General features: G+C 44.2%; 1 protein-coding gene across 1 annotated transcript in view; it reads right to left on the bottom strand.

The window, feature by feature from the left end:
- The window catches only part of OVCH2 (ovochymase 2), a 1,298,878-nt gene that overhangs the window by 425,466 nt on the left and 859,832 nt on the right, over nucleotides 1-13,580 (bottom strand). The window lies entirely within an intron of this gene.

The following is a 13,580-nucleotide window of genomic DNA, read 5'->3' on the forward strand; positions in this document are numbered from 1 at the left end:
CTGATCGCTCTCAGATCCAATAGGTTGATGTGTAGTCTGTACTCCGATGGAGACCAACGACCGCTGATGGTCAAGTTGTTGGCATGGGCTCCCCACCCCGTGAGTGAGGCGTCTGTGACTACTGTTATCTCCGGCCATGGTTGCCAAAACAGTTCTCCTTTCAAGATGTTCTCTAGATAGGCCCACCATTGAAGGTCGCGGGCTACTTTGTCTGGAATCCGGAGGAGGTCTGTCATTCTCCCTGAGAATTGTGACCACTGAGTTCTCAGTGACCACTGAAGAGATCTCATTCTCAGGCGAGCCTCTGGCACAAGGAAGATGCAGGATGCCATGAGGCCTAGCAACCTCAAAAAGTCGAAGGCTGGGAGACGTTGGGCATTTTGAAACTTGTTGACCATCTGCAGAATATCTTGAGCCCTCACCTCTGGTGGCGAGGCTTTTCCCAGGGAAGTGTCCAGGACCGCGCCAATGAACTGGAGTCTCTGTGATGGTATCATCTGTGACTTCTTTAAATTGAGGGAGAAGCCCAGTTTGTGAAGGAAGTGGCAGACATAATCTAGCTGGACCTGGGCCTGTTTCGAAGATACAGCCCTGATCAGCCAATCGTCCAGGTAGAGGTAGACGTGGATCCCTTCCCTCCTTAGACTGGTATTTCCTGTGTTTGAGATGGATTGGCACATGGAAATAAGCATCCTGAAGGTCCAGAGATACCAGCCAGTCCTGGAGCTGGAGGGCCTGAAGGATCTGAGAGAGAGTTACCATCTTGAACTTGTCCTTCCTGAGGAACTTGTTCAATTCTCTTAAGTCCAGGATGGGTCTCAGTCCTCCGTCCTTCTTTGGTATGAGAAAGTAGGGGGAGTACCAGCCCTTGTTCCTGGATCTGGAACTTTTAGAGAGCTGTTCCCCGGTGGATGACTCTGAGGGATGCGTAGAAAGGGTAGGCAGTAACCCTGGGCAACTGTCTCCAATGCCCAAGCATCTGAAGTTATAGCCTGCCATTCCATCAGATGGTGAGTTAACCTGCCCCCTACAGGAGTTTTGTCTGGAAAGACCTCAGAGTGGTTTGGGGGTGGCTGATGCAGATGCCGAGGGTAAAGAGGCACCTGCTGCTGCTGCGGCCTTAGTACCTTTGACCCGTCCACTTCGGGTGGATCTCCTTTGGCCTCTTTGAGCCGGCTGTCCTCTGCCTTTCCCGAATGCGGAATAATAGCGAAAGGACTTTCCTCTCCCAGAGGTTCCTGAGGGGCGAAAAGGAGTTTGGCGGATAGCAGCTCCTAAAGATTTTGCTGCTGCTTTAGAAGTCTGCAACTTTTCCAGACTGTCATCAGCCTTTTTTCTGAATAATGAAGAGCCGTCAAAGGGCATATTCAAAAGTCTGGCCTGTACATCTGGAGCAAAGCCAGACTTTCGCAACCACGCATGCCTGCGGATTGTTGTACTTGCCGCCATGGCCCTGCTGATACTGTCAACGGAATCAATGCCAGTTTGAAGTGACTCGCACATGGCATATTTGCCATCTTTAATAATGTTAAGGAAGGCTTCCTTTTCCTCTCCTCCGGGTATGCAGTCAGCCGCTGATGAAGCACACTCCCACAGTGTGTGACTGAACCTGCCGAGCGTACAGGTGGCGTTGATGGACTTCAAGCAGAGAAGACTTTCTTCGCCATAGAATCGTACCTCTTGTCATCTCTATCCTGTGGGACAGTAGGGTAAGCGGTCCTACTGCTAGATGAAGTTGGCGCTTGGACCACCAGGCTCTCTGGAGTCGGGTGTTTTGATAAGATTCAGGATCAGCAGCCGCTACCCTATACTTGGCTGACAATCTTTTATTGACCGCAGGGATAACTTCAGGAGTTTCCCAATTAGATATAATTTTCCTTTGTAAGGCTGCATGGAAGGGGACCACAGGGTCCTCCTGTGGACCTTTGTCTAATATGTCTGTCAGGTCATCCTGTTGAAAAACAGGCGAAGGCGCAGACCAACCTATAAATTCAATAATTCTTGCCATAAGGGTTCTATAGGGTGTTTCGGCATGTTCCCCTGGGTCTGGCTTAACAAATTCCACTTCTGGGGAAGTGTCCAGCCCACTTGCCTCATGTAGTGACTCCTGTAGGTCCTTCAACCTTCTTTCCTCAGAGGTAAAATCCTCTGAAATAGGCAGTGTGGTCCTCTGCAACCCAAATGTTTCCTGGTCAGAATCTTCCTCCTCTTCATAAATTGAAGATAGTCCAGGGTACTCTGACCTCTGAAATGGTGTAAAATCCATCTCTAAGGCAGAAGGAGCCAAACTCGTCATTATTGGGCGAGAAAACGTTGATGTCGTCGACGCCGATGTGACAGGCTTCAAAGGCGTCGAGAAAACTGGAAGATGTCTCGAAGAACTGGAGAGGATCGGGATCCTACTCGAGGGCATCGACGATGGTCTCGGCGTCGTGCCGGAGGCCCTTGGAATCACCGTTGGCTGTGGAGTAGCCTTGGTCTTCTCTTTCATCGGTGACAAGTCGATCGACCGATGCGTCGAAGAACCCTTCGACAACGGCGTCGATGGCGCCGATCCATGCGTCGAAGGAATCTTCGACGACGGCGTCGAAGATGGTGCCTTCTTACCCGATGGCTCTTGGCGCTCTCGGGTGGAATGTTTCGCCGGGTGCAGCGACTCGCAGCGTTTTGATTTTTTGGGTTCTTCACCCGGGGTATCACCCTCAGCTGTCTTCGAGGGGGTTGATGCCGCTTTCTCGAAGACGCTTAACATTTTCTTTCTGAATTCCTCCGACTCAGCCTGAGAGCTATGTTTTGTGGGACAGGAGACCCTTTCTGGTGAAACAGAAGACGAAGAGGAAGGGGATCTTCGACGTCTCTTTTTTGAGTGTCTTGATCTCGACGAATGGTGGGAGCTACTTTGAGATCTAGAATGGGAATGTTTTCGACGGCGAGGAGACGAATGCCTCGACTCAGCCGAAGAAACCTTCGAGGAGGTTTTGACTGACTTACCTCTCTCGAGCTTCCCCTTGCGCTCCTTCAAGGCTTTCGCCGTCATGGACATGCAGTTCTCACACTCCAAACAATGGTGCTCGGCTCCCAAGCACCACAAGCAGATCCTATGTGGATCCGTTATCGACATTTTTTTACCGCAGTCTCGACATTTCTTGAAGCCTGATCGCGGCGTCGTCGGTTCCGATGAAGAAGCCATCGAGAACGAGTTGGTATTTATTCGAGTAGATATAGAGGGTTATCCTGACTGAACTGAGCAACGATGTTCCGAGGCCCCACGAAGCGCGGAAAAACGGAACTGAGCAACGGATGCAGCACGTGGCTATTTATGGGCATGGTGACGTCGGCGCCGACACGGTGGCCGTCAAGGGTCATCGACTCGGCGGATGTCGACACGCAGCGCCCTCTACAGAAAAAATTTCCGAGGCCAGCGAGCTGGAAACCTATTATCAAAGATAAGGAATACGTCGGAGGACACAATCCCTTCGAAAGAATGTTTCAGGATACAAACGGAAGCATGATAAAGACGCCAATGGCTCTTAAGGGGCGAACCAGATGTCCAGGAATCTGATACTATAGAAGCGGATGAGGGCCCGGATGTGCTACTGTGTAGAGGGTCGGCCGGCACGGACGCTCTGGACCCGATTTCTGAGAATTTAAAAAACAAGGGCACTAAGCGCGTAATGAGAGGACCGAATAGTAATACTGGGGGCTCTACGATACCAGAACCAAATGTGCAGGGGAGTCTTCTAAATTTTTTCCCTAAAAAATATAATAATAAGGCTGCCTTGAATAGTACGGTCCTCTCTACTGCTATCTTAGGGCAACAGTGGGGTGGGCATTTTTTTGTGCAATTTATATCAAACGAGACAGAATACTCTGCAAATTGCACTGAGCTTTTATAATGTTGACTGGAATGTAGAGATTAGCCAGGAGGACATCGGTATTTTGATAAATTGGGCCTCTAATTCCAGGGCAGCGGGTCCAAATGGATTGGCTAATGTCATCTTCAAGCAAAATAAACAGTTGTGGACTAAAATATTGTATGTCCTATATAAAGATATCCTTTTGTCTAGTATTATCCCCAGCTCCTCATACATGATACCTATATATAAAAAGGGTGATCGATCTAATCCTCTTAACTATTGGCCAATAGCCTTATTGGATGCGGACTCAAAAATCTTGTCAGGGCTCATTCTAAATCATATCCACTGTTGGATTAATAAAAATAGTATCTTGTCCAGGTTTCAATTCGGGTTTAGAAAAAATGTGGGGACAGATGTGGTGGGAGTCCTGTTAACTATGATGCAGGATAAAGCATGGAGAAAGGAGGCTGCGCCAATTTATATTGCATCCATTGACTTGTCAATGGCATTCGACAAAGTGGATCGAACACTGCTTTGGGGAAAGCTGAAAGACCTGGGTATGCCACTCGCCCTTCTCTCTATCCTAATAAAGCTACATGAGGGATCGCAATTGCAGGTTCGACTTAACAATGAGGGTAGCCTCTTAACCTTAATTGATGCTCCGAATGGTCTGCGACAGGGGTGTGTGTTTGCTCTCACCATATTTAATTTGTATGTGTCAGACGCACGGGGGTGGGGGGCTGGAGGAGGCTGCCTTTGTATCTCCGGTGGTTGAGGGAACTAAAATCTGCTGGTCTGCATATGCAGATGACTTCATGTTATTTGACCATACTCCCATAGGACTACAGCGCCTGTTGTGCAGATTTCGAGATTTCACTGAACAAAATCATTTAATGATCAATGAAAACAAAACAGTTCTTATCCGCCTACATCTGCGCACCTATGTAAAACAATACTCCTGGTTTCTGAACCACATAAAACTGGTGGTAAGTCCGAATTTACGATACCTGGGCTATCCCATCTTTGGAAATAAACAGAAATCTCACTATAGACAACATATGGATGCCAAAATTAAACCTTTAATGCTCCAGTTTAAAAAAATCAATAGTAAATACGGCAGGTTTTCCATTATACCAGCCTTACGCTTTTTCAAGCAAAAACTATTACCACAACTTTGCTATGGAGGGAAGCTTTTTCCTAGATGGTTTATGGATGAACTGTATAAATATGAAGGACGTTTATTAAGGTCAATCTTCCTGTGCTTTCCGAAGTGTATCCCGATCGCAGTTTTACATTATGAATTAGGTCTAAATTCTCTGTTATGTATTATGATGTGGAAAAAACTTTCACTCCTCAGGAAACTGGTTACAACTGCTAGAGGAACATTATATGATCTCTTGGGTTCAGGTATACGAAGTAATAACATCACTTCTGTCTTTTTACTTGAACTTAAGGAAGATTGTCTGAAATACCTTGAACTTCTGGGTCTCTCACTGGAAATGTTAATGTTTAACCTGAATACAGTTAAAAAAAACGCCTGGAATCGGGGGATTGGGACAATACAATGTGTGCTGTGGGGGCTACCCGGTTCCAAAAACATATGGTAACTCACTCTAAATAACTGGGAAGTGTGGAACCATATTTAATCTTATTCCCTGACAAATTGGCCAGGCACTTGTTTACACGATTTAGGTGTAATACTCTTACCACAAGAGAAATCTTATATACTCGCAGTACCGACCCAGGGCGGGATCAAAGATGTAGATTTTGTGTGGAATCAGGAGCAGTAGAGACCTTAGAGCACCTGATGATTGACTGTTTAGTATTGAGATCACATTGGATACAATACTTTAGCAAATTTGTTGCACCCACACTCACTCTGGTGGAAAATGTTGCACGGAAAAGATAAATCGCTACAAATAGCTATTGTGGGCTATTTGAGAAATGTATGTAAATTGGGGATACAACGGGAACTAGAGACTGGAAAGGCCGAGCAAACAAGTGCATAATGAGAAGGTTTTTTTTCATTTTTTTGATCCTTTTGAACTATGCCTGATTAAGATATGTTCTTCACTCCCTCTGCACTATATTGATTGATTGAGATGTTTTAAGCTGTGAATAGGTTTTTTTCCTCTTTTTTAAGTGATGATGGTAAATTGTATATATGTTGTTATTGTTTTATTTGATATGTTTTGATTGTTATTGTTGTAAGCTTTTTGTAAAGGTTATTAATACCCAAATACAAATAAATAAATAATAAAACAGAGGTGCCTGTATATTTTTGCCAAGTTTCATGCAGATTCATCAAATGGCACCAAAGGTATAAGAATCTCAAAAGTGCCTCTTCCTATGGAAACACCAACTTAACCATAACTACAGAGTAATGACTGTGTGACTGGAACTCTGCTTTATATGGCGAACATTACTTAGCAGTAATCGTCTTTGGCTTTAGATTGTTTGCTTTCCTGACATGCTGCCTGTTTTTTTAAGAATAAAAAACGGGTCCTTTGCTCCCATCAGGGGCAGATGGGTGGGCACATGTGGTGCTAAGCAGATACAAGCCAACGAAAGTTGATTACTGGGTATGAAATGTTTGTCTTCTGAGATTGATGAATCTGCTTGGAATCACATCCTTGGCATAGATTAGCAAGTAGTACCATGTGAAGGTGGTGGGAGACCTGAAGGAACACTTGCAAATAAATACTGTAGGGGAGGACTGGTCCAAGAGACCCCCCTCGCCTACGTCTTCTCCCCAGGTGAGGGCTATGGCTCGTTAGGCGTCCCCTCATGCCACCCGGGCCCAGGTGGTGGAGGGTTCACCTGTTGAAGACATTGCCCACACGTATTGATGCCCACATATATTGAATTTAGCTAGGCCCAGAAACCATTTTGTCTATCAAAGATGGTGTGAGCTCAGCGCACTGTAGCGCGGCCCCCACCCTTGGAAAGTTTCAATTATCCCTGTTGCCGCAGCTCCCTGGCAGATCCGCTGTAAGCACGTTCCCACGAGCAGGACGGACATGAGCTAGCATAAAATACTAACACTGTAACATTTCACCGTCCGCAGTGTATAACTGCTCCCAGAATGACCCGGTCGGCAAGGCCTGGGTGGTGGGAAGGTCTGTAGAATGATCATCCGATGAAAGCAGAAAGGTACTCAAATATAAATGTAAAAACTATTTGGTGTATCCTCTCCATACAAACCACTCATACTAAAGAAACCTGTAGAATTGTCCTGTTGGTGTACATAACACCAGCCATGAAGGACCCGCACCCCTGCAAATGACAAAAGCATTCCGGGGGAATGGTCCTTAGATGTATCATTAGAAACCGTACACCCCGCGGTCCCGCGCCATAACTGAACTAATGCTGCTAGAGTACACAAGAAAACGAGTGTAACCATACAGGGGGCACATGTGAAGGGTGTGCGAGAAGGCACTCGTTACGCGTGTATGTTTAAAGCCCCTTGCGTGCCGCCACCGTCACATACGGTGGCGGTTCATTTTCTGTGTGCTTCACCAACCGTAATGCTACCTCACTTACTGCAAGATATATATGCATATAGTTAAATACTGTAATTGTTGGAATATAGTGTACTAATAAGGTGCTCAGACTGAATATAATTGAAATGCCTTCAGCGAAGTGAAATGTGTGTTCTCAAGTGATTCAAACAAATATTATAAAGTGTTCTAATGATTGTGATGTTTTCACCTCCAAAAACCGGCAACACGCGAGGAAGATACCTTTGCAAATATGTGCAAGGCCATTCCCCTCCCACCCTGCGAAGACTGCCAAAAATATGAGAACAGAGGCCCGCGCCGCGCTGCCCCACTTCCCCCAACTAGACTGGAGCCGCTTCATAGATGCATAGCCCCCTTCTGCAGCACCCAAGGCCACGGGCCGCCACCTGCATTATTTACAGCACAGCAGTAAACCTCTGCCTGAACCCACACTTCCAAAGGCGCCCCCTCGTAAACCCCACAACCCACCAGATCATCCTAGACTTATGGCCCTGTGCAATCAGGACACCCAACACTGTGGCAACACACAGTGGCACATTTATAACCACATCTAACAAGACAGAGAGGCTTGTACCGCCCGTCCCATGCCCCGAAGCTTAGCCCCTCAACCTATGGCTCCGGTCAACAGGACGCTGGTAACCATGCCCTGATGAATGACCATTAGACCCCTCACAAGGTGCATTCCTCCCGTGTTGCATTAACCTGTAGAATAACCTATTGGAAGATTTACTAAAAGAAGATAATATTGCAATGACTGAATGACTGCGGTGTGCATGGCCTAGGGCAAATAAGTCAGGAAAAGACATTCATCTCTGACACTGGCCGCGATGGCACAACAACACCGCCCGGATGAACTCTGCCAACCTGCCAGGCCCAGCCCAACCCGCGAGGCTGACCAGTGACGTTCTTCAGCCACGGCCAACCACATCGCAGCAGCACCTATAGCTAGTCATCGCCACCCAATCCCATTGAACTTGTGCCCCCTATAGTATGTAGGTTCTTATGACGTTTTTTGTAAATATATACGCCCGTCTTTGCTATTGTCAGACAGAGCGCTCTCGGAGTTTGCAGAGTTCTTTTCATGCCATATTCTGATTGATAAACTCCCATTTAAGCTCACCCGCACTCTGTCTTGGCCTTATTCCCTACTTGGGAGAGTCCTTCATTGTCTCTCATTGCGGGGAGGATCGTGCTGGCTGGGGACGCTTGCCTTCAATACTTTAACATCGCTTGTCCCACTTGGGATTCTGTCCTTGTCTGTGTGTACCACACAATAGTGTTGTGTAAAAGTGTGTAAAAATCTCTGTGAGACTGCTTTACAATTTCCTTCTAATGGAACATATTTAATGAAAGCTAATTTGTCCTCCAAGCTTTGTGTTGAATGCGTTTTAGGGGAGAATTAAAGGGGTTTGTCTGCTAGGGGATAACATAGCTGCATACACCGTACCATCAATCTTACAATGATTACCTTGGTAACTGGATCTCCCCCCCTTCCGGAAGCCATAGGAATAAGGGGTTCTATGTTGTTTTGGCGAAGCAAAACTGCCTTGTTGTAATTTACTATGACAACATTACTGCCATTATGTTTTCATTTCTTTTATAATGAGCCGCCTCCACATTCCCTCACCTCACTGCCACTACCACCATAATACCCCCACACCCTTAGCCCACAAAAAACATATACAAAATGTCTTGCACATGAAATAGGTTTGTCGAAGTAACCTACAATGAAGTGATTTACTTCTGCAAAACAACGGTGTGCGAAATAAAGAACTTGTATATCTTTCTTAGTTGTTCAGTTCTGTTGAGATGACTGACCTTCCAAAGTCCAGCGTATAAAGTGCCCTTATCCGGCTAATCTAGCAATTATATTGGCTGATTGCAGAGGAATTTGGATATGTATTTCAGTGAAGCATATGGGTGTGTTCTTAATACAACTGTATGCTTGTGTACTGTGGCAATAGTTTCCGAGAATGAAAGTGCTTCCAATTAATTTATTATCCTTATTGTAGTAACTGCAATGGGAAAAGCAACTTTGTTGGTACTTAAAGATGCTTTATGCATTGGTTCAAAGGGGGGGCCCATTCATTTCCACAGGACCATATTTAGATTCTAATTCGGTGGATGGTGCACTACTGGTGGGTAGATGCATTTGATACCTTCTATAAATGCCTTTCCCACAGATACGTTCCACCATGATATTTTGTGTTGAGAGGTGGTATATGCTGACAATGCATTTAAATGAACTAAGAGGGAGTTGTAGACAAAACTGGAGTCCAAAGAATAGAGTAGGTAAGTACACATGTTTGCTGGTGAGCAATGAAGAAGGTTGATATGTTTGAGCTACACCATATGACAATGTACTTGCATTATTGAAGTTACAGCATCTGGGATATGGTGTTCTTGCCTCCTGTAAAATGTCCATACATCTTGCGTGCAAATTCAAATGAACAAAATCTATGTTTTCAAGAGGCAGGTTACCAAGGTGGCACTGTGTGAGTTTGGATGCATTATTGGCTGGCGCTGCTGCATGAGAAGGTTGTGTGATAGTGTGCATTTTAATGGTGAGCATACGGACATGCTCAGTAGAGGTGTGTATCACGGATGTCTCACCCACACTAGTGTGATGAGTATCATTGTAAGCACATGTTTGGTACTTTGTGTATTAAATGTGTGGGGGTAAAACCATATGCAAATATCCGAAACCAGCTCTGCCATAGTGCTTTGCAAGGTAACCATGTTGTGGGTACTTGGAGGTGAAGCATGTGCATTTGCCATTGTCCTTTGCTGTAAATATATCCACCATTGGTTCTCCCCATGTTGCAAATATCTGTTTGAGTGTATTTGTGCTGAGTTCCCATTTGTGACCTTTTATGAGGAACCTGCTAAAACACTCTGTCAGACAATTGTGTTGGGCTTGAATAAGTATATTCCTTTTGAGGCACCAGTGGCAGAGGTTTTGTGCAAGAACGGACAGTGTTTTGGGGTGTGTTCTGCCTGGTTGCTGATATAAAACATGTATTGTCTGTGTTGATGAACACACTTTTGTTTGCAAGTTCTGCCTAAAAGGACTGCAGTGCCAATTTAACAGTTAATAATTCTTGCACTTTTATGTGCAGCTTTGCCTGCCAATTGGTCGAATTGCCTCTTGTGATGAGGTTTTTGGTAATGCGCTGCCCATCACTTGAGGGAAGAGTCTAACTTTATGGTTACGTGCACAGGCAGACTAATGAAAATGTCCCTTTTAGCATGTTTGCTTTTGTCCACGATTGTAATAATTGTACCACCTCCTGCAAAACTGCCACTAGATCATCCCAATCTCCTGTCCCCTGAGACAAATACTGTGCAAAGCACTATTTTATTCGGTGCATGGGGATTGATGAAAATGCATGACGCTATCATGGTACCCAGCGGTTTCATTTCTTTTCTGGTATCTCAGGTGAGCAGCTTTGTAACATGAAATCAGAGCTATCAATGGTAGAATTCTTTCTGGGAAGGCGTAAACCGTTGCTTTTTGTGTGTTTAGGATGATGGCCCCTAGGAATCTTTTGTTTTGACATGGAACCAAACTCGACTTTGTTCATTAATTAATAAACCCAAACGATCCAGGAGACTTCTTTGTGCGTCTGGTTGTCACAAACTTCGGTGCTGTCCCCTGTTATTAGCCAGTTGTCCAGATACGAGTATACTGGAATGTTTCTTCTGCATAGGCAGACTGCCACCATTGCGAGTGCCTTTGTGAAAGCACTTGGTGCTGATGCGATCCCAATTTGAATTGAAAGTGATGCTTGTCCACTTTGAATGGAAGGTATTTGTGATGACCTGGGAACATTAAAATATGAAAGTAAGCATCTTTCATGTCCAATTTTTCTATGTAATCCCCCTTTTATAACAGCAGAATGACCTTGTTAAGCGTAGTCATCCTGAACTTTTTGGGTTTAACATAATTGTTTGCTGACCATAGGTCTACCGCGGGTGAATATCTTTCCTTTCTTACATGGCTGATGGTACTGGTGCTATCGCTTTTATTGCAGCAGCGCCTCAACCTTTTCTTGTAGAAGTGTTAGATGTTGGTGTGGAATCTTTCTGCTGTGTAGACGCAGATCACATGGCTCGGACAGGAGTTCCAAACAGTAGCCCTCTCTCACTTAACATAACACCCACTTCCCCAATTGTATTGCCGCCCATTCATGGATAAAAACATGTTAATCGTTTTCCACCTGGCGAACCATGAGAGGGGCTACTAGCGCTAAGTCATTGTTTATTGGCAGAGGCTGATCCCCTTTAAGTTCAACCTCTTCCCCTTCCCTAGCCGCGTCTTTATTAGAGGTTTGATATTGTAAAGGTTAAAGGCTGTGCCCCAGGGCTAAAATACCATTCACTTCCTGATGTATTGGTTCCTGATGTGTAGGAGCTTTGACCTGATGGTGCATATCTATGGGAACGTTCACCGTCAATGGAACTGCTCCTTGATTCATCAAGGTTTGTGACAGCTCTTGGACACCAATTGTACACTTCAGATTCCATGCAATTCTCTGCATACGTCTCATTTTTTAGAAATAGGGCTTAATCAGGATCATTGAGATATAGGATAATTCTGAATGTATTTTGCTCTCCTCAACCCAGAAAGATTCTCCCCTTTTCAAAGATACACATAAAATTTGCCTTTGCAGACTTTCCATTGAAATTGGGTTCTGCTTCAAATATATTGATTATGGGTGCATTGTACTAAAAGTATCCAATCACACATATATCTCGTTTTTTCAACACAAAGCTGCTACATTTGTTTCTCTTGCAGTGCTATAATGTATTCTGCTCAAAATAAAAATAAAAACTGTTCCAGCTCACTTTACATACACTTGGTTTGCTAAATACTTAAAACAATGGGATGGCCACTTTGACCCTTACACCTGCACTAAAGACAGGTAACATTGTATCAAATAGATTCTCTCCATTTGCTAAATATCAATTGCAGCCACAGTGACGGGATCTTTGCACACTCCTGTTTTACACACCCCAAGACATGGCATTGTTTCTCAGTCCTTAACTTGTCTTCACTTTTCTGACCTCCAATACATCTTTTGTACAATATCCCCCATAACCTTTATTATTTAATCTACCCATTTCGAAGAGGACTCATTGTATCTAGCCAATGCAATCACTTCCTCAAGAGAAGGGCTCCCTCCATTCAAATCTCTTCCCATTACCTGTCCTTTTTGCATCTAGTCATAAACTGGTCCCATATGTGTTTCTCCTTACTTTCAACAGTCACAGTTAATTGCCAGACCTCTTAATTATGTAATCTTTATATCTACATATTATCCTTGTCTTTGTTCCCTTGTTCCAAACCTGAATTGTAAAAGACATCCAGTTTTTCCAACTTTTTTCAAATACATTTAGTTAATCTGCTTCTCCCTAACTTCTGGAAACCTTTTGAAAACGTGTTGGCCCTCTGATCAGAACAATGATACAATATGCTTTCTCTCTTTCAGTGCTAAAATTTGGTATGCATTCAGCAAGGATATATTAGAGACATTCCTTCCAATTATTCTATTCGACTGGAGTGTCAGCAAAAAGAAAGTTAGACCTGGCACATACTAGATTTTTTCTCAATGGAAAAAGAATATATTGCATGTTCACCCTGTCAGTAGTCACACCTGAAAAGTAACGTTGTCTCAATGCATGTCCTAATGTTTTATTTTAACCCTCAGAAGAATTAATGGTCTAAGCACAATTGGAACAGTACGGGATTGCCTTGGAATATTCACTGCTCAAATGTTCCAAAAGTGAACTGAATGCACCTCTGGACTTGCTTCCTTTATCTGATTGTCACTAGTGCAGAATTATCTAAAGCTGAAGTGCTTATCACAGTTCTCAGAATCTCTGAGGTTCAAGTGCTTCTCAGCGTTCTTGGATTTTTGCATGACAAATACATTTCATGACAAATTCCTTCCTTTTTGCATAAATACCAATCGGATTTTGGTGAATTGCCACCACCGTAAAGAAAAAGGCAACTAATGCAAATGGGATTGGGTACATGGTTTGTGCTTGAGTTAGTGTTAGAAGAGAGAGGGGACTAGGATAGAAAAGTAGGTAAAGTCACCATGTGTTAGTACAAAGGTTCAAATTAGAGAAGAATAAAGAAATAAAGGACTGAAAATGAAAGGATGGAAAGAAAAAGGAGGATGAAATGAGAGTGAAA

The sequence above is a fragment of the Ambystoma mexicanum genome, chromosome 11 (assembly GCF_040938575.1).
Source record: "Ambystoma mexicanum isolate Mex_15411 chromosome 11, UKY_AmexF1_1, whole genome shotgun sequence".
Taxonomy (NCBI): Eukaryota; Metazoa; Chordata; class Amphibia; order Caudata; family Ambystomatidae; genus Ambystoma; species Ambystoma mexicanum.